We start from the raw sequence: 23,570 nt of genomic DNA, 5'->3' as shown, positions 1-23,570 counted from the left end.
AAGTGTTACCACATCAGAAACCAGAGTAGGACACTGAGTACAGGGTTGATGGTTGAAAGGGTATCGATGTGAACTACGGGACAGACAGCAGAATTGTATTTCAGATAGTACAGCTCGAAACTGCGTATTTATGTAGTGCTGCAGACCACAGCAGCATGAGAAGCAGACCTGCATTAAAGAAAAACTGCAACATTTTGCTCGGGATAATCTCCTCAGTCTGCCATTATCATCAACACGATCCATGTTTCAGTGACGAGTTTGGGTGAACATGTCAGGGTCAGAACCATGTGAGCCTAAATCTGATGCTAACTCATTAAAGCTACCGCACTTGACCAACAGATTTGATCGAAGCCCTGCAGTCCTGTCACATTCAATCATAAATGGTGATGGATGATTAAACAAATGACTGGAGGAAAGGGCTCAACAAACATCCCCATCCTAAATAATCGAACAGAGTAAGACACATCAGAGTAAAAGACAAGGATGTAGTATCTGTACCATCCTGAGCCAGAAGTGTTGAGTCGATGATCCACCTCACCCTCATCATGATCCCCACAGAATCACAGATGCGAGATTTCATCAAATTCGATTCGCTGCACGTGACATGAAGAAACAGCTGAACACAGTAGATATGACAAAGGCAATGGGCCCTGACCCCATTCCTGCAATGGGACTGAAGACTTGTGCTGCACAGCAAGCCGTGTCCCTGGGGAAGCTGTTTCATTTCAGCTCCAACTCTGACATCTCTCTGGTAATGTGGAAAAGTACTCAGCTATGTTCAGTTCCCTAAGAGTAGAATAATTACAATCTGGCCAATTACCACTCCCTCAGTACAATCACGAACGTCAAATTGGTGGGAGTTATTTCTGACAGAGCTGTAAATCAGCACAGAAATAACCTGCTCAGTGTGGTTTCTGATCGGTCCCCATGTGGAGATGGTGCTGTTGTGGAAATGTCACTGGATTACTAATCCAGAGCAGGCTAATGCTCTGGCAGTTTGTGGAAGTTAAAAATAATTAATAAAATATTAAGATGCAAAATCTGGTGTCAGTAATAATACCCTTGAAGCCAATGTCGATTGTAAACACCAATTTCCTTCCCCGATGTACTTTCAGGAAGTGACTCTCCCGTGCTTTCCTGGTGTGGCCTAAAATTGACTGCAGACACACAGACATGTGATAAACTCTTCAATGGTCTTTGAATCGGCCAAGCAAGACAGTCAATTGCATCAAACTGTTCCGAGCTCTTTAAGGATAAAACCAGACAGAACACCAAGCACCAACCTCAGTATCAGAAAAGAGAACGGTAAACACAATCCTGTTGACCCTGCAGAGACCTCCTTCCCAACATCTGAGAGTTTGTGACAACTTTCCCACAGACTACACAGAAACACCGGTAAAGAAGGAGGTCGTACAACACATTGAGCCTCCCCCATTCGAGTTCATATTCAAACATGTCCTCAATGCACTTACCCCACACAATGAATATATCCGTTAATGTGATTAACCTTGGAAAGCTATAAATAGGAAGTACAGTAGTCCCTTTCGTCCATCGAGTTTGCTACCCAATTCAGCATAATTATGGCTGGCATTTTATTTCCATTCCGTACTCTTGCTCTACCCTCATCCCTTTAGTGCCTCGAAATCCTTATTTATATTCAGTGCCTTGGCTTCCAGGTGTAAACGAATTCCCCAGGGTCACCAGCGTCGGAGTGGTGACCCTGGGGAATTTATTCTCATCTCAATGCAGAATGTCCTGCCAGTAGCTAATACTGTGGCCCCTTGTTTTAGACGTCCCAGCCTGGGGAATTATCATTCCTGCTTCCAATCTGTCACACCCTGTCAGAGTTTTATACATTTCACTGATTTCTCCACTCATTTTCCTAAAGCCCATGGAATACAGGCCCAGTCGCCCCAAACTCTGCTTTCACAACAAGCCTGTCATCCCAGAGATCAGTCTGGTCATCCTTCGCTGCTCTCCCTCAATGTCAGGTTTGTCCTTTGTAAGTTAAGGAGACCAAAACTGCATACAATACTGCACAATGTTCGAGACTGGTCCTCTCCAAAGGCCTGTACAGTTGCAGTAAGACACCCTTATTCCTGGACTCAAATCCTCCTGAAATGAAGGTCAACGCACCATTTAACTTCCTAACTGCTTTTTGTTCCAGCAGTATTGCTTTCAGTGACTGGTGTACAGGGAAATCCAGATCCTTTTCAATGTTACAACTCCTGCCTTGGAGGGTCGATGTACACTGGTCAGCGTGACAATGCCATTCCCAGTATTGACCTCTGGGTTGAGAACTCACTGCGCTGCAGGGAGCTCGGAGGCTTGCTCAGAAGGAAACAACAAAAACAAACTTACATCGCTTTGTAGATCAACATGGTTCAAACAATCCCTTTTCAAACATTGGCTGCCAATCTCTTGTTCCCACCAAAGGGCATACCATCACCTCTACCCACCTTGCTCTCCATCTGCTACATATTTGCCCATTCACTCCACTTGTCTTAGACAACTTGGAGCTTTATTACAATGTCCTTACCCACTCACAATCCAACATCCTTTAGTGCAGTCAGCAGGTTGCGATATATTGTATTTGATTCCTGCAACCAAATGTTTAATGGGTATTGTGAACAGCTGGGGCCTGACCACCAATCCCTGCGATACCTCAGCACTCTTCCTCTGTTAAATGTGTTTTTTTCCAATTTCTTTATTTCGTGAATCTGGGTGTCTCTGGCTGGGCCAGCATTTTTTGCCTGTCACGAGTTTTCCTTGAGAATGTGGTGGTGGCCTTGTTGTACCGCTGTAGTCCACCTGTGCAGTTAACCCACAATGCCATTAGGGAGGGAATCCCAGGATTCTGACCCAGCGACTGTTAAGGTATAGTGATATATTTCCAAGTCAGGATGGTGAATGGCTTGGAGGGGAACTTGAAGATGGTGATGTTCCCACACATCTGCTGCCCGAGTCCTTCTGAATAGACGTGGTTGTGTGTTGCGAAGATGGTGTCTGAGGGTCTGTGGTGAATCATTTCAGTGCAGCATGTAGATAGTAAAAGTTTGCTGCTGCTGAGCATTGATGGTGGAGCATTGTGGATGAAACGAAACTCAAACTGGCTGCTTTGTCCAGGATGTTATCAAGCTTTTTGAGTGATGTTGGGGCTACAATCATCCAGGAAAATGGGGAGTACGCTATCACACTTCTGTCTTATGCATTGTAGATAATGGACAGGTTTTGGAAGTCAGAATGTGAGTTACTCGTCGCAGTTCCCCTAGCTTCTGACCTGCTCTTGTAGTTACTGTGTTTATATGGTGAGTCCAGTGAGCTTCTGAGCAACAATTACCCCCCAAAATTTTGATACTGGGGAATTCAGTAGTGGTACCACCATTGAATGCCAAGGGACAGTGATTAGATTGTATTTTAGTGGTGATGGTCACCACACATTTGTGTGGTGTGAATATTACTTGCCACATGTCAGCCTGAATACTGTCCAGATCTTGTCGCATTTGGATATGGCCTGATACAGTGTCTGAAGAGCCACAAATATTGCTGAACATTGTGCAACCATTTGCAAACCTCCCCACCAATTCTGACATTATAATAGAGGGAAAGTCATTGATGCAGCAGTCCTGAAGACGCTTGGGCCTAGGCCACGGCCCGAGGGACTCATACAGACTTGTCCTGGAGCTGAGTTGACTGACCTTCATCAACCATGACCATCCTACGTGTCAGATATGATTGTAACCAGCGGGGTGTTTGCTCCTGATGCCAACTGAATCTGGTTTTGGTAAGGCCCTTTGATACCACACTTGGTCGAAGGAGCCTTGATTTAAAGGTCTGTCACTCTTACCTCACCTCTGGAATTCAGTTCTTTTGTCCATGTTTGAACCAAGGAAATTAGATCAGGAGCTGAATGACCCTGCTGGAGTCCAAACTGACGTCATTGACCAGGCTATTGCTGAGCAAGTGCTGCTTGAAAGCACTAACACCTTCCATCACTTTACTGATGATCGAGAGTAAACTGATGGGGTGGTAATCGGCTGGATTGGATTTTTTCTACATTTTATGTACAGGAGATACTTGGGAATTTTTCCACATAATCGGGTAAATGTCATTGTTGTAACGATATTGGAACACCTTGGCAAGGGCAGTGACAAGTTCTGGAGCACAGGTTTTCAGTACTATTGCCAGAATGCTTTCAGGGTATGTCCCCTTTGGAGTATCCCTTGTCTCCAACTGCATCTGGATAACATGTGCAGAGAATCAAATTGGTTGATGACTGGTAACTGAATTACTGAGGACCATTGGAGGAGGCTGAGATGGATCATCCACTCAGCATTTCTGACTGAAGGTTGTTGCAAATGCATCAGCATTATCTTTTACACTGAAGTGCTGGGCTCTTCCACCAAGAAGGATGGGGATATTTGTGGAATCTCTTCCTCCAGTGAATTGTTTAATTGTCCGCAGCGTTTTTCGACAAGAAGTGGAAAGACTGCAGCGCTTAAAGCTGAACCGTTGCTTGTGGGATCACTTAGCTCTGTCTATCACTTACTGCTTCTGCTGTTTAGCACACATGTAGTCCTGTTTGGTGATTTCACTAGGCTTACATCTCAATGTCAAGTGTACCCAGTGCTGCTCCTCCCCTCCTGCACTCTCCATTGGACCAAGGTTGATCCTCTGGCTTGATGGTATTTGTTGAGAGGGGTATGTGTCAGGCCATGTGATTGTGCAGGCGTACAATTCTGCTACTATTGCTGACCTTATGGAAACCCAGACTTGAGCTGCTAGATCTGTTCGAAGTCTGTCTTAATTAGCACGTGGATATTGCCACTCAAAATGATGGAGCTTATTCTCAATGTGAAGGTGTGACTTTGTCTCTACTTATGCATTATGCATTAATCATTCTTACCAATATTGTCTTGGGCAGATACTTCTGCAATTGGCAGAATAGTAAGGCAGTGGTCAAGTATATATTTTCCTCTAGTTGGTTCCTTCACCACCTGCGACAGATCCAGTCTTGCTGTTACATCATTTAGAATCTGACCAGCTCGATCAGTAATGCTGCTGCAGCGACACTCTTGATGATGGACATTGAAATTCCACACCCAGAGTACATTTTGCGCACTTACCACCATGAGTGTTTCCTTCAAGCGTTGATCAGCATGGAGGAGTACTGATTCATCAGTTGAAAGAGGCCGGTGCATGATAATCAGCAGGGGGTTTCCTTTCCTATGTGTAAACTAACGCCATGAGACTTCATGGTTAACAGAGTCACAATTGAGGACTCCAACAATTCCCTTCCAACTGTATCGCACTGTGCCACCAGTTCTGCTGTGTCTGTCCTGCTGATGAGACAAGAGATATCCAGAGAAGGTGATAGAGTGTCTGGGACATAGTCATATTCACAGAATCATAACTTACAGATAATGTCAGGCTGTTGCTTGTCAAATCTGTTTATTTCTATTCACTGTTTCCTGCCAGCTGTCCCATTCTAGAAACATGGCCATATATTAGCCTCAATCCACTAAGATTTGATTTTGCAAACTAGGTTTGGCGATTTTCCAAAGTTTTGCTGAAAATCCAAATGTATTACCTCTATTGCTTCTCTTTCATTTGTCTCCCAGTCTGTTTCTCAATCATAATTCCCATTTCATAAATCTATGTTAATGTTGTCTATGACCATTATTTTCACTACAAATAATTTCTCCTAAACTATTTACTTACTATGTTCTATGTTCCGTGTACTATGTCATTTTCCCACACTAGACTTGGTTTCCCAAGTATTGTTAGAAAATTCTGTGAAGACAGAACTGAAGTAATGGCTTCATAGTTCTGCCATTTCCCTGTTCCCCATTACCCATTCTCTGGTTTCAGATTGCAAGGAAGCTGCACTTATTTTCTCATACTTCTCACATTCGCATGATTTAACAAGCTATTACAATTCACTCTGATAACCCTTGTGAACATACTCTTCAGAAACCGATCAATTTCTGCCTTCAGCTGCTCAATAATTGACCTTCGCCACCATACACTCCCAGGAGTATAGACTCTGTGCCAAAAGAAATACAACACGATCTATATTAGTCCCACTTTCCAACACCAACCCTGTAGCCAGGAATGCTATGACACTTCTAAGTGTTCGTCCAAGCACTTTTTAACGGTTGTGGGGTTAGCCATGATAACTCCCCTGTCAGCAAGTGCATTCCAGACCCCAACACCCTCTGTGTGAAAAAAATATAAATCCTCTCTGTACCTCAAACCCGTCACTTTAAAAGTGTGCTCCCTTGTTCTTGACCCTCTGACTAAAAGGAAGAGCTACTCTCTATCCACCCATCCATGTCCTTCATTATCTTATCCTTCTGAATCCCCCCCCCACCCCCAGCTTTCTCTGCTCCAAAGTATGCAACCCGAGCTTATCCAGCCTCTCTCCATGGCTGATATGCTCCATCCCAGGGAACATCCTGGTGAATCTCCTATGCAGACCCTTCAGTGCAAACACTTCCTTCCTGTAATGTGGCTCCCAGAACTCCACACACTATTCCATCTTGGCCAAACCAAATCCCTGTATAGCTCTTATACTCTACGCACTGCTTAATAAATGCTGCACCCAAGTTCAAATTCTTAACTAGTCCATTACCCTGTCCAGTCACATTCAGGGATGTGAGGAGGAGCACACTCTGAACTTCCTAGTGTGCTGCCATTCATTGAGTACTCCCCTGTCTGGTTCCTTCTTCCAAAGTGCATCACCTCATATTTATCAGGTTTACATTTCATCTGCCATCGATCCACCCATCTGACCATTCCTTCTGTATCTTCCTGCAACAGAAGGCCTTCCTGCTCACTGCCAACCACCCAGCCAATCATTGTATCAAACGCAAACTTTCTTATCACAACTCACACTTCCTCTAATCACCCCCTGCAGATTCACAGCTACACCATTTATGAATAAACACAAACAATAAGGGACACAGCACGAATCGCTGTGGTACACCAGGGGACACTGGTCTCCAGTCACACAAACAGCCGTCTCCCACCACGCTCTATCTCCTGACACTAAGACATCTTTCATTATAACTTGCCAAGTTATCCTTGATACTGTGAGATTGTACTTTATTTTTCAGTTTCCCATGTGGAACATTTTCAAAGGCATTGCTGCAAAACTAAATAAGCGACCTCCTCAAATTCAATCAAATTCATTAGATGTGACTTCCCTCTGATAAATTCATGATGATTATCCATGGTCAAACCTTGCCATTCTGATTGGAGTTCAATTTTCTCCTTTGCTATTTTCTCCAGTAGTTTCCCCAACAGTGATCTAACACTCGCTCCTCTGTAATTCCCTGGTCTATCTCTAACACCCCTACTGTAAAGTGAAATCATGTTAGCAGTTCTCCAGTTCTCTGGCACCTCCCCTATGGTCAGATTCTAATTAAAATTTTCATTCAGGGTCTTTCCTCCTTTGACCGCGACAACAGCCTGTGATACAACTCATCCAGACCGAGGGATTGGTCCAATTTTATACCGGACAAAGCCTCAAATCCCTACTCGTATTTTACATCAATCCGTTCAAGAGCTTTCCAGACCATCTTCTCGAATTCTGTACCTGCTCCTCCTTCTCCCAAGTAAAACAGATGTGAATGTCTCAAGTAACAATCCATCAATGTTCACCAGCTTCACACACAGATTGTCACCTTTGGTTTCTAATGGACACTAACTGTTTACTGATTATTCTGTTCTACTTGTACGTGTAGAATATTGTGGGATTCTCGCTCAGTTCGCCTGTTTGCACTTCTCCATGTCCCTCTGTTATTCAGTCCCCTCGTTGTCTCTAAGTTTCACCATATGAAACTAAAGATCACAGGCTGAATTTCCCCATCAGACAATCTTGCCACCTTATGGATTAATCTAGATAATACCTTTTGCAGTTCCTATGTAGTCAGTATATTCTATCTTGGATTGGGACTCCAAATGGTACACAATACTTTAAATTTAGTCTCATCAACACTCTATGCAACTGGTGCACGACATCTTCTACATTGCAATTACATTCACATGAATGTAAACCTAATTTATACTGTTCCATTTGCATATATTCTTCGCAATACCTTGCGCTTTAATTTTTCTTATGAGCTTACGTGTCAGTACTTAATAACATTAGGTTTAGGTTTAGGTTACTTACAGTGTGGAAACAGGCCCTTCGGCCCAACAAGTCCACACCGCCCCGCCGAAGCGAAACCCACCCATACCCCTACACCTAACACTATGGGCAATTTAGCATGGCCAATTCACCTGACCTGCACATCTTTGGACTGTGGGAGGAAACCGACACAGACACGGGGAGAATGTGCAAACTCCACACAGTCAGTCGCCTGAGGTGGGAATTGAACCCGGGTCTGTGGTACTGTGAGGCAGCAGTGCTAACCACTGAGCCACCGTGCCGCCCATAGCTCCACTGGCCTACTACAATTGCTCCTGAATATTCAACTATAAGTTATCCATTGGTTCTTCATTGCCCATGTCTACAAGAATCATGTTCAAACTATTAAAAAAAATATTTGCCACTTGTGGCTTTCATTTCATCGATGTATTATCATACTTCCGAGTTTTGCCATTTCTTTCTCTATATCTAGCAGCACGTTCTTTGTAATAGAGTCCAACAGACACCCAACCACGATGACAAGTTAACCGGTCTGTAGCTCACCGCTCTCTATCCTCATTCTTTCTTAAACTGTCGATAATATTTATAACCTTCACCTTATTCAGCTTGGGTAAATGCCTTTCAGTCATTGATATGAATGACCTCAGACTTTACTTACACAAGTCCCATTGTCTCTTGGTATTTCTGGGAGAATTTCTGGATATTTTTACTTGAAGATGGACACAAAAATTACTGTTTCTTTTTCCTGTGATTTCTCTGTTCTCTACAATAAATGATCCTGCCTGCACACTAACTGTCCCACATTTGACCTTGTTTTTGTTTTTATTTCATATATTGATAGAAGCTTTTTAGCAGTCTTTATGTTTTTCTTTTATTTGCATGCTTTGCGTTTTTGATTTTCTGCTCAGTTTCTTGATCATGCTTTACTGGGTCTTACATTTCTCTAAATCCACTGGCCTACTGCAACACTTGGCATTTTTCTAAGCTGCCTCCTTTGATCTAATAAGTAGACGAAGGTGGGGCTGATGGAATGGAAGGTGGACACATAGGAACGTTCAAAAGGGCGGTGCTGAGTTGGAGGTTTGGACTGGTATAAGGTGGGGTTTGGGGAAGTGGGGAAGCTGGTGAAATCCACATTGACCCCTGTGGTTGGATGATCCCAAGGCAGAAGTTTCGCAACTCGGCGAACAGAACCACAACAACGAGCACCCGAGCTACAAATCTTCGCACAAATTATGAGGCTTTCTTCCTCCAGGCCTCTGGTGGTTAGGGAGTGGAGATGGAGCAGGCCCAGAAAACTCATGTCCTTGGCAGAATGGGAAGGGGAGCTAAAGTGCTCAGCCACAAGACTGTGGAGTTGGTCAATGTGGATGCCCCAGGGATATTCTCTGAAATGATCCACAAGTTGGCGTCCTGTCTCTCCAAATGAGAGAAGATCACATTGGGTGTAATGGGTGCAGTAGATGAGGCGTTCTTTCTCCATTCATCACCTTTCACTTTCAGCCCCACCTTCATCTACCTATCACATTCCCAGCTACCTCCCCCCTACCACACTCCTTTCTCATTTATGCCTCCGCCCCCTTGGCCCACAAGCCTCATTACTGACGAAGGGCTTATGACCAAAACATCTGTACTCCTACTCCTAGTATTCTGCCTGTCTATGCTTTTCCAGCACCATACTCTTCAACTCTGATCTCCAGCATCTGTAGTCTCCACTTCCTCCTCACATCTTCATGGCTTGCATGACTCATATTTATAACGGTTACTTCAAATAAAACAAAAATTGTCGAGTACTCAACCATCATTAAAAAAAACAAATGTGTGGTGGTCACTGTTCCCAAAAGGTCATTTACAGCAAAGTTTTCAATGAAGTCTACTGATCACCCAACACCAATTCCTCAATAACCTGATCTCGAGCTTGGTGCTCGACATAATGTTAATACAAGCCATCTAATACATGCTCATGAAATCCATTTTTCCCAGCATTAGCATTCAGTTGGGTTAACACAGCTTAGATATAATTTAAACAGTACATTTTTGCTGCAGTAGACACAGACGTGTATATCTCATTTTCCTGTTTTATAACATATCCAGCATTTGTATTACAGTTTTCACTTTGATATATAACTCCCATCAATGTTTGCTTCTCCTTGCTGTTTCTGAGCTCCACCTTATCAGATTCTGTCGAATCTGAGCGACGTGGGATCTGGGTAAATTAATGTTAGAGATCATCTCGCCAAATCATTTATGCGCTTCTTCAGGTCTACTGTTATGCTGTGGAGTAGAGAAGGACAATAATCTTTCAACAATGCTGTGTATTTCCCCTGAGAATGCTCTAACCTAGGTGGGAGCCGTACAGCAGGCTGATGAAGTGTTGCTGCTGCTGTGCAGGGTCTTAGTGAGATCACATCTGGAGTAGTGCGTACAAATGTAATCTCCTCACTGAGGAAAGGATATTGTTACATTGGCAGCAGCTCAGAGATGGTTCCCTCAACTGATTACTGTAATGAAGGTATTAACCCATAAGGAAAGGATGACCAGGTTGAGTTTAGAAGAATGAAAAATGATCATATTTTTACATCGAACACCGGATGGAGTCAGCAATAGAAGTCAATTACACAATAAATGGAGGAATCCATTCCACTTCTCCAGCTTGATACACAGGAACAGCAGAAGGATATTCACGCCTTCGACCCTTTTACACCAGAACAGGACAAGGGTATTCAGCCCTGGAGCCTGATGTAAGGTTACAGGACGAGGCCAATCAGCCCCTCGAGTCAAATCACTGGACTCAGAATAGGCCATGCTGCACCAGTAGCATGTCATACAGCAAGAGGATCAGTCCATTCAGCCTCCTCAAGTCTCTGACACAGGAACTGGAAGAAGCCACACATTGACTGGAGATTTGGTACACTGGGATAGCAGGAGGTCATTCAGCCCTTCTGATCCTTTGTAGGGAAATTGGATAAGGATACAAAGTATCTGAGGCAGTTTTTAATAAGAAAGTTGGAGGAAATTCAGATACGTGTCTGTTGTGTGAGAACAGGAGAAAACCAATCACTCCCTCAGTCCAATCTCAGGGATGCATGAGGAGAATGTCCAGCACCTCCAGCCTGATACGGAAGAATATGAGACGACCCATCATCCCCTCCAAATGTTAGACAGCAAAAGGAAGATTTCATAATCTCCCAACCGTCTAACACATCAACAAGAGGAGGTCATTCTGGCCATAGAGATGAGATTATCGGAAAACCGGAAAGACGTCAGCCCATCGAGTTTGTACACCAGCAGGATGATGAGTCCATTCAGCCACACATGGCTCTTACACAGCAATTGGAGCAGATCGCTTAAAAACATGTGCCCGTTAAACAGGATTTCAAAGAAAACGTAAAGGTTTTCAAAAGGGAAGAACTTGTAATAACTGTATACATTAGGGAGTAAAACATCACGAAAAAAACTATTTTAATTCAAGGCATATTATTGGAAACGGTTGTTGAGGACATTTGCAAAGTTAAACCACAATCCATCAGAGTCACTATGGTTTTACGAAGGATAAACCAAGAATAAATTGTTTTCTTTAGTTACTTAAGGATGTGACAAACAAGGTAGATAGGAGGATTCCTGGAGATGAAATGTCTTGTCTTCCTGAAAGCATTGGATATGTCGCTTCTCCAGAGTAAGTGGTAAGATCAGACAACATCGGTTTAGGAGTAATTTATTAGCTTGGATGGAGGATTGGTTAACCAACAAAATTCAGTCAGATGGATTAAATCTGCCATTTTCTTTTGGCAAATGCAACTTGTGGGGTGCCACAGATTTCAGTACTCGTGCCTCAACTATTTGCGTTCGATATTATTACTCATTTGACGGGATAGAAAATACTACTTTCAGAGGACACTGACAGTGATGGGAAATTACTTCGGAAAGAAGATGGAAGAGATATTATAATAAATATGGATAGATTGGTTGAATCGGTGAAAATTTGGCAATGAAAATTAAAGTGGATAAATATGGGGTTATTCAAGTAGGCCAGCGTAATAGAAAGGCAAATTATTATCTAACTGGAGAGAAACTTCAAAGTGCTTAGGAACAGAGGGATATGGGGGTCCGCTTGCTTATCACAGAAATGCGGGTACTGCAGGTAATGAGAAATGCAAGCATAATTTCAGTGTTTATTTGGAAAATGACAGAGTAGAAAGGTGGGGTGTGTTCGTGTAGCTATGCAAGGCATTCACGACTCTGCAACTGGAGTACGGTTTGGGTGCGCTGACTTGTGGAAGGATGCATTTGCATTGGAGGCAATTCAGAAGAAGTTCATTAGATTGATTCCAGAGATGAACCGATTGTCTAATGAAGAGAAATTGAGCAGCTCAGGCCTATATTCTCAAGTTCATAAGAATGAAAGGACATCTCTTTGAGATCTGCAAAATGTTAAGAGTAATTGCAAGTGTAGATGTGGAGTGGATATATTTTCATGTGGCGCTATCTATAGCAAGAGACCAGAGTTTTCGGATTGAGAGATGGCAGGAAAGTGGAACACAGGCCGCGATGACATCAGTCATGATTGTATTCAATGGAGGAACAGAGATGACATCAGCCATGATTGTATTCAATAGTTGTTTTGGTTCTGTTGGCTGAGCTGGGAATTTGTGTTGCAGAAGTTTCATCCCCTGTCTAGTTGACATCATCAATGCTTGGGATCCTCCTATAAAGCGTTTCTGCGATGTTTCCTCCGGCATTTATAGCGGTTTGTATCTGCCACTTCTGGTTGTCAGTCCGCTGCAGTGGCTGGTATATTGGGTTCAGGTCGATGTGCTTAAAAACGGCACTTTAAAAAATGGCCAAAATAACACACAACAGAGAGGTCACCACAACACACTCCTGGGTTAGAAACCTCTCCCACAGACAGCTCACAGACACGGAAAGAATAATACTGGCCAATGGGCTCAACTACAACCACAGGGATGCCAAGACAGCAGACTTCCTAGCAGAACTAGAATGCACACTCAGGAACAATGGACTGACAGAAAAGACACAGCAAGCAGTGAGACAAAGTATCGTACGGCTGATAACAAGGAAAAGACAAACACATAACCTCAATACCAAGGAGAGGGAAGCACTAAAAGCACTAAGAAACGATAAGAACATAATCATACTACCAGCAGATAAAGGCAGAATGACGGTCATCCTGGACAATGCAGAGTACATACAAAAAGCACAAGAACTACTTGCAGATGCCATCACCTACCAAAAGAGGGAGTTTGACGCCACCACACAGCTCACCAACAGGATAAACAACACACAGAGGAACCAACAAAAAAACGGACAGATAACCAGGTTTGACCTACAGAGAATGAAACCTGAAAACAACAACACCCGCAGATTCTGTGGAATATCTAAAGTGCACAAACCAGACATCCCACTCAGACCCATAGTATCACTACCAGGGACACCATCACACAAATTGGCTAAAGAATTACAGCAGAAACTGAAACACCTGATCTGCGGTTCCAGACACTCTACACAGATATCACAGGAATTCTTGGACATCATCAGAAATATACACATAGACAAGGAAGAAATTATGGTCTCATTCGATGTAACAGTACTGTTCACCTCTTCGACAAAACCCTAGCCATAAAAACAACAGCCAACCTGCTGGACATACAGAACAAACAACAAGATGGGGAACCTATCAACAAAGACGGCATACTCAAACTACTGGACCTGTGCCTCACAACACCCTTAACATTCCACAAACAAATACATGAACAAATCACCGGCACACCCATGGGCTCACCCATCTCTGGACTCATAGCAGAACGGTAATGCAAAGATTAGAACAAACAGTCTTGCCTCAAATTCAACGCAAACTTTGGGTCAGATATGTGGATGACACCTTTGTAATAATTAAAAACACAGAAATAGAGAACACACACCAGATCATCAACGCTACACTCACAGGAATCCGATTCACTAGAGACGAAGAAAATGACAACCAACCCCCATTCCTCGACGTGATGATACAGAGAACACTGAATGGAGAATTCACCACAAAGGTTTACAGGAAAGCCACACACACAGACCAAGTGCTAAACTACGAAAGCAACCACCCCAACACACACAAAAGAAGTTGCATCAAGACACTGTTCAAAAGGGCCACAACACACTGCTGCACACCAAAACTGCAAAAAGAGGAAGAAGAACACCTGTACAATGTATTCGCCAAAAACGGATACCTACGCAATTTCATCAACAGATCCCTAAGTGAAAGAAAACGAAATGAGGAGATGCCACAACACAAAGGACTAGCCACAATATCATACATCAGAAGCATTTCTGAACTGACAGCCAGACTACTGCGACCATTAGGACTCATTACAGCAAACAAACCAACAACCGTTCTCAGACAACAACTCACCAGGACGAAGGACCCGATACCCAGCATGAGCAAAACCAATGTAGTGTACAAAATCCCATGCAAGGACTGCACAAAACGCTACATTAGACAAACAGAAAGGCAGCTAACGATCCGCATCCATGAACACAAACGAGCCACGAAACGACATGACCAGCTATCCTTAGTAGCCACACACGCAGATCACATGCAACATGAGTTCGACTGGGACAACACTACTGCTATAGGACAAGCCAAACAGAGAACAGCCAGCGAATTCCTCGAGGCATGGCACTCATCCACTGATTCAATCAATAAGCACATCGACCTGGACCCAATATACCGGCTACTGCAGCGGAAAGCTGGAACTGACAACTGGAAGCGGCAGATACAAACCACTGTAAATGCCAGAGGTAACATCACATAAGCGCTGCACAGGAGGCTCCCAAGCACTGAGGATGTCACCTGGACAGGGGACGAAATGTCTGCACCACAAATTCTCAGCTCAGTGAACAGAACAATAACAAGCACCCGAGCTACAAATCTTCTCCCAAACTTTGTATTCAATATCGCAGTGGAAATGACATCAGCCATGATTGTATTCAATGGCAGAGCAGAGATGACATCAGCTATGATTTTATTCAAGAGCGGAGCAGTCTCTAGGAGCTGAATAGCCGACTGGTGCTCATCGTTGTTATTCAGCCCTTTTATGTGTTACACAGGAATGGGGAGGACTTGGTATCAAACAGGAATCAGGCATTCCAGATAAGTGAGTCTTAATCAGTTGGACGGGTCGTAAAATATTGAGTCATATAGCGACCAACGCTGAGTCTTCAACAATACACAATCTATATTAATGATCAGTGGGATTGAACAGATATACTGAAACTGCATTTGGTGATGTCGTTGTGATAAGGAAGAGATTATATTATCAAGACAGGTTAGAGAGTCTGCAAATATATACAGAGTGGTAAAAGCAATGGATAATCGTTTGGCAGGTGGAATATAACATGATATAAACTGTAATATCATTTACAGAAATAATGGAAGGCAGTACGTTACTGAAATAGAGAGGGATTACAGGACTTAATGATGCTGTATACTGGGGGGTTCACTAAGACTCGTTCAGACATGGGAGGTTTTGTTCCATCCCTGATCGTCTGCTCCTTGGTGCTCCAAGTGACGCCATGGAATATTTTGATGTGGTTGGTTGGTGACGCGATGATGTTTTGAAATGTGTATCAACGGGTTCAGTCTTCCTCCAAGATGCATTCATTCCTTTCTAAATGGACGATGGGAATGGCTGCCTGCTTCTGAATGAAGGAACTGTGGCTGCTTTCAGGACAGGACACAATATAACATAAATAGAGAGAGAGCTCCTTGAGTTCCTCTACCTCTCCCCATTGACATGCATACTCTGAAGATGCCATGTACACCAACGGGAAGCCCACTGTACTGGGAAAATAAGGATACACCCGGCAGTTTCCTGCTGTGGGAGAAACGATGTATTTACCTCATCCACCATATATATCCATATCACCAAATGGTGACATTGATGTTGAGATACTGGGAGATGATGGATATCTCACACACACCTGCCTGGAAAGTTCCAGATCATAGAAGCTGAATGAAACTGTGAACCTAACAGCCACTGGCAGCACTGTCCTCTCCCTGGTGTGAAGCTGCAGATCATGTTTCATGAAGTGACACCATTCTGTTACCAGCTACTTGTTCAATGACGATCTCCTCACATTCTGTTCCTGGGTTAAGTGGAGCTTGGGAAGCTATTCCTGGAAATCCCGGGATGGATACAGCAGATCCCTTTCCCAACACACTCACAGTGTTGATCCAGAGCTTCCCCTCTCTGCAGCCACTGCTCCATTTGTTGTTCATGTTACAGAGCCAGATGCTGTAACTGGAGTCCCCATGCTCCATCCAGAGTTGGGTCGCCAAATCCTCAGGTCTCCCTGAACGTCTCAGGCAACTCACAACACAACCTCCATCAAACCATCCCCAGCCCCTTCACTAACTTTTTGTTAACATGAGCCAGTCTCAGTTCCCTCAAAATATTTTAAGAAGGCTGCTTAGACCCAAACCCTTCCTTATTTTGAATATAGATGTGAAGTGTGCCTTACAGATATGTTGTGACTGGTCAAACCACTCAACATTAAGCAAACTGCATTCTATTCAAATGCTTTATTTAAAATACAATCAAAGAAAATAATATTTTGGGAGAGCTTATATGTTGGAACACTTAAACAAACAATAGATACCGTACCTTCTTGGTATACACCGCTTGGCACAAAGATATATTCAAATACAGATCCTTACTGCAGTTTTCCAATCCAGGAGGAAACAACATCAACAGAGATCTCAGAGTGAAAAGCAGCTATGGATAATGTATTAAAACCTCCCACCCTTCTGTGGTCCCCAGCTGCTTCTGAATGCTGCAGCTAAAAACAAAACTAGGGGAAACCTGGTCTGGGAGTGCTGGCCACCGCCCTTCCATTGTTACCACTGTTTTAATGAAATCTAAAGGCTTTCTCAGTTATTTACTTAAACTGTTTTCAGACAGCAGTTCTGCACCTCTGCCTTGAAAACCTCTCTTCAAAAAAAAAACCAAGAGAAAATAACCTTTTTACATTGATAGTATCTTCACGACTCCACCTTCAATAAAATGATCCATCAATATACAAAGATGGATTCATTTTAGACCTCCTAATCTTCCACTATTAGTAGACTGAAATGCATATATATTACATTGACTGTGAGCATACAAATGCTCACAACTAGTTTCAATTTTAGTCATTTTACTCCTGCCACAGAATGCCTTTGTCTTTCTTCATCCGAGTCTTCACAACGTATCAAACTTGTTTTTTTCTCGCCCTGCCACCTGTACAATTTCAAATTGAATGGCAGCAATAATAAGCTCAATCGAAACAGACTGGTATTTTTCTTCCTAAACTTCGCCAAAAACTTTAAGGAATCACGATCAGTGACTCAGAGATCTGACTCTCTGAGATTTGTCTCAGGCACGTTATTCACAATTTTAATATTGTAACGCCAACACCAAGCTCAAGGCCTCCTTCCCCATTTTGGAATAAATCTCTCGATGTTTCCACTGGACACTCCAACCACACGTTACATAATGGAACACTCCTTATTTCTCCAATACACCCTCTGAATGACATAGCTCCTCATGTCTCAGCATAAAAGAATTACATACTTCTGTACCTCTTAATGCTGTAACTTCTTTACCTGCTACTCCTTGCCTATGCCAGTAAACCTAACTCTCACAAGTAAATGTTTTAAATAGATCTCGTACATTCTCCTCAATATATCACAGAAACTTTGATTTCTGAACGCAATCATCAGCAGCAGCCATTTCAGCTTCTAATCTTGCAGTTTTAACACTCTGCTCTTCCACACGAATTCTCACGACTGCAGGAAATGAATTGTTGAACTTGTCCAAAATAAGAATCTCTCTAAGAGTGTCATAGGTTTGTTCTGCTTTTACCTACTTTTCAAAATTAATTTGTTTGATCCTTTCAAAATCAATGTGCGTTAAACCAAGGACCCTTTTTTAGATTCCTGAAATGCTGTCTGTCAGCTTCTGGCACAAGCTCATATTCACTTCAGATGGCGTTCTTCACCACCCCATACTGGCCAGATACCTCCTTCGATAGGGATGCAAATACATATCAGCTTTGTTTGGATAAATTAAATCGACATGGTCACTGGTCACTGCATTTGTTTCGCCACTTTCTCAACTGAAATACAAAAGCCTCTCCCATCCTTCTCATCAAATTTATATAATGCCTGGACGCATTTAAACAGAACCCCTTTAGGCCATTGTCTACTGTAGAGTTGCTCATCCTCACTATCCTCCTCATCCCACCGACCGTCTACCTTCATCTCCACTTTCTATGTCAACTTCCCTCTCTAATTGCTAACTGTTTAAGTTGAAACTCTCTGCTGTTCTTCTGTCTTTTTCTCTCTTTCTTCTTCATTTCCCTTTCGTTTATTTCTACTTGTCATCATAATTCAAACTGTTCCAATTCCTTCTCTTGTTCAAAGTGTCTCATTTGAAATTAAATTCCAGCCATTTCCAAAGAGTCTGATGGCGGCTCTACCAAATGTAATTGCCGAGCTATAGCTGTAATATCTCTCATTTTCTCACAGATAAACACAACCCCAATTCCAGCTTATCTGTTAATTCCTACAGCTTTGCCTTCCTTACCTTTTGTAAGACCCTCACCTTCATTTTTCCACATCCAGAGAACTCGTAGTGTCTGAATCTTTATACACAAAACACTGTTTAAACCAACCGAATTCAACATCCGGAAAAAAAGACACTAACAACTATCATATGCGACCTTTTAACCCTCTAGCCTCCTGGTGCATACTCTCCAGTGTCTGCATGAGTTTATTCTGGATGTTTTGGTTTCCTCACACAATCCAAAGATGTGCATGTCAGGTGAATTGGCCATGATAAATTATTCATAGTTTTCAGGGATGTTTGCGTTAGGAGTCTTTGTCGGGGTAAGTGCGTAATAATAGGGGACAGGAATGGATCTGGGTAGGTTACTTCTCGTAGGGTCGGTGCGGACTTGTTGGGTCAAATGCCCTGTTTGCACACTGTAGGGATTGTAATTCTAAACCCAATTTGCTATTATCGATTTAGAACCGGACAAGAGTCCCCAATTTGCTATAGACGAACCAGACTGACTCAAACTAGTTTAAGAATCTAGCTTGGATGCCAACCTTTTCTTATTTTAAATGGAGATGTGAGCTGGGAGTTCCAGATGTGATGCTACTAGTCAAACCACTCACCATTAAGCAAAACGCAACATATTTAAACACTGTAATGAAAATCCATACAAAATGAAGAGGAATTTCGAATAACTTAACAGTTGGAAACCTGAAGCGAATAATGGATACAGTACCTTCTATAAATGAACTGTCCCAATATACTAAAATCACCTAAACACACCCCTTGGCAAAAAGGAACATTCAGGCATGCATTCTTGCATACAGTTCTCCAACCCAGGAGGAAATAGCATCAAGTTAGGTTCCAGAGAGAATAGCAACTGGGGACAATTTACTAAAACTCCCAACACTTCTGGGACCCACCTGGTGATTGTTATAGCTACAATAAAAAGAAACCTAGAAAGCCTGGTCTATGCGAGCTGGCCATTGTTACTATTATTTATTAAAAACCCTAAAAGCCCCGTAAGTTATTTACTTGAACCGTTTTCAGTTGGCAGTTTGGCCTTTAAGATCTCTTACTAAAAAAAGGAGAAAATAAACTTTTGTTTAAAAATTGACAGCATTGTCAGGCAATTTAGATGCCTGGTCCTTTACTCTAGGGGTTTCCTCGTGTTACTGATCGCAAGGTCACCTGAGAGGGACAACCACAGGTACAGACCAAGTTATAAGGATGTATCTCATAACTTCTGAAACACGCCTGTCCATGGACCATCACATGGGACATACCTGGAAGTGAACAATAGCCTGACACACCCCATTCATTATTTCTGAACTACACAATGCCAGCACTCGATACACTAGGGAGCCAAAACCGAAGGCCAGGGAAAGATACAAAGGGACAGAGAGATTCACATTAAAGACAGAAACAGACAGTTAATTAACTGAAAAGATGTTGTGGAAATATGTGGAAAAAGACAGGGTAATGGGACTAGCTGGAGAAGTGAGATCTTTGTGAGTAAAATTACAAGAATGAGAACATTTTATTAAGGCATTGTCAGATTAGCTGAAATGGTTTGTTACATCAAATTCTGAATCTGCTTCACAGAACACCACAAACAACAAGAACTTGAACACGATGACAGCCCAGCATGGACAGCTTTGCAGACCATGCGAGTGTGTTGCTCAGTAAACTGCACTTTCTGCCCAGCATTGGAGAGTATTACCAATTTTACTATCATATGCTAACTATACTCGCATCGGATGACTGCCGACAATGGGAAGGTTTGCTCTCTCTGCCTGTGTGTGTGTGTTCATCAGAGACTGAGAGAGAGAGAGTGTGTGTGTGTGTGTGCGTAATAGGCGTGGTTGAATACGAAACTCATTGTTTGAAAAGGAAAGAACATGGAGGAAACTATTTTCAGTAAAAACAGCTGGCAGGCTTTTTGTTAATCAACAGAGTGAGATCGAGAGACGTTTCATGGGCAGATATGGTAAAGTGTTTGAGAATGCTAAAATAAAGACATTGCCAGACACAATAGCAATATATATCCGCAGAGGGATGGGAGGTTGGTGTGAGTTCGAATCAGATTTGCTTCAGCAGGTTTTTAAAGCAGGGAGCGCCAGCAGCAAATTATTGGCTTCATTAAGACTGTATTTTATAGCTCAAGGTTCAAACAGCAGATGAAATAAACCAGTGAGATATATTCTGGAGTGGTGAATATTTCAAATTAGAAATGGTCAGGGAATGGTGTCAAGAATGAGTCCATAATCAAAGGGATCCCCCACAGTTGTGACTTGTCTGCTTCATCCGCAGATATTGGCCAGGGATGGGATTGAATCAATGGAAGGAAGTGGAGTTTGTAACCAGAACAGTAGACAGTGACTTCCATGCTGTTAATATTTAAATAACAAAGGCCATGATGCAATAAATTGCAGTTCTCCACTGAAACTGGGTAGGTCAACATAGACAGTAACAATGCCAGCACAGAGACGGAGACAGTAATTGAACACATTCATTGATGTAGTTAGTAGTGGTCTGTGGAGTGAATATGTGGATTGAGAGTTTCAATAGGAAAATAATAGTGACAAGAAGTGTAGACTATATAAAAGAACAGTAATACAGTCATAACCAGTTTATAGAAAAAAAATCTGGACAGTTACTCTTACCAGAAACACCAACGATAGCTAGGAAAGGATAATAAAAATATTGAATAATGAGAAAAGCACAATAGAACCGTGATGATAATGACTACCGATAAAATGCAGAAAGACGCCAAACATAATCTGATAAACTCATGTCTATTATTGGTGCATGTCAGTCTAATGTTCCCAGACTCTGATACATTTTTGGAACATTCCAGTCTCATGTTCTCAGATTCTGATCAATTGTAGGAGAATTCCAGTCGAATATTTCTCAGATTCTGATCTCTCCTCCCCCTCTCTCTGCATCTGTTGATCCCTGTCAGTGCTGTGATGCTCCCGCTCATGTTATGGGATAACACATTGAACGGCGCCCATTTATCATTAAAAGATGGAAACCCTCAACTGGGTTAATTGGAATCCATCGAGATTGGCATTAATCACTGTCACTGAACAAACACTGGGAAACCGAGCAAAGGCTACCACAACGGATGAATGGGCACTGCACAACAATCAACAGACAGGAGTATTCCCTCCCTGTTGGAGAACACTTCAGTGTTGCAGGACAATAAACCTCGGACCTTTTGGTGACCATCCTTCAAGGTGGACTTCGGGACAGGCAGCAGCGAACAGTGGTCGAGCAGAGGCTGATAATTAATTTCGGTCCCCATAGGTAGGGCCTCAACGGGGACATTGGGTTCATGTCACATTACAGGTGACCACCATTGCACTGTATATACACACGCACACACACCCACACACACACCCACACACAGGCACTGCTATACACTCACAGACATACGGACACACATGTACAGACACGCACACAGACAGTCACACACACCCTTACAGACACCCACACTCACACAGGCATTCGATCACAGATTTAGACCACTTTACACTCATGCACACACGTATACACTTTCTCTCTCACTGATACTCAACCCCACCCCCACCCCAGACACGCACACACACTCCCACACTCACATGCACCCCCTCACAGACTTAAGACACTCTGCACTCACTACACACACATATGCACTCCCTCGCACACTCACAACCCCCAACCAAGACAGCCACACAGACAGACAGACAAACACCCACATGCACACATATATTTTGTGGGGTGAAATTGTACTTGCAGAGTTACATTGTACTTTGCTCAAAAACTACATGAATTCATGTAAAACTCTGTTATCTCAGTTTTCAGATTAAAATCAATCTAAACATCATGGTATAGACAGAGAACACAGGGGGCGAACACCCTCAACATATTTTCCCGCTATTACTCAATGTTACAGCTAACCTGGGAATGCAACTTAAAAGAAAACGTTTTTTTGTGATTTACACATGAAAGAAGTGAAACTCATGGTATTCGAACAGATGAACGACTCAACAGACAATGAAGGTATTTTTCAATGTATAATTTCAGTTACATGAAGACCTGTGACCTTTGGGAGGTTAGTTGTGATATCTTGGTACAGTCCATGTTACAGTAGAGGTGCTGAAGGACATATTAGAATGCATAATGTCAGGTAAATCTCTTGGTCCTGAGAGATATATCCAAGAGCACAGCAAGAGGTGAGAGAAGACAGTTCAGGCGCCAAGGACCTGGAAGACTGTGTGGTAACAAATGTGCCCTAATTCAAGAAGGTCTGTCAAGAAAAGCCTGGGAAATATAGAGCAGTAAGCTTCACATCTATTTCAGAAACCACTTGAGAAGGTTCGGAGATATAAGATATGCATGCATTTGGAAAGACAGAGTTTAACTAGGAGCTCTCAGCATGGCACTGTGCGTGGCAGATCATGCCATACAAATTTTGTTCGAGTTTCTGAGGGAGTGACCGGGAAGATTTAAGAGGGCAGGGTAGTGGACATAGTCTATATGGATTTCAGTAAGGCCTTTGATCAGGTTCCACATGGTCGGCCGCTGTAGAAAGTTACATCGCATGGACTCCAATGTAAACTGGCAAATTGGCGACACAATTGGCTTGACATTATGAAGCAAATGACTATGGTGGAGGTATCCTTTCGGACTGGAGACCTGTGACTAGTGGAGTGCCTCAGTGGTATTTTCTGGGCCCATTGCTCTTTGTTATCTATGATTTAGTCCAGAGTGCACAACGCAAGGTTTATAAGATTGCAGATGACTCTAAATTAGGAGTCATC

The sequence above is a fragment of the Chiloscyllium punctatum genome, chromosome 6 (assembly GCF_047496795.1).
Source record: "Chiloscyllium punctatum isolate Juve2018m chromosome 6, sChiPun1.3, whole genome shotgun sequence".
NCBI lineage: Eukaryota > Metazoa > Chordata > Chondrichthyes > Orectolobiformes > Hemiscylliidae > Chiloscyllium > Chiloscyllium punctatum.
This window is presented reverse-complemented; position numbering follows the sequence as displayed.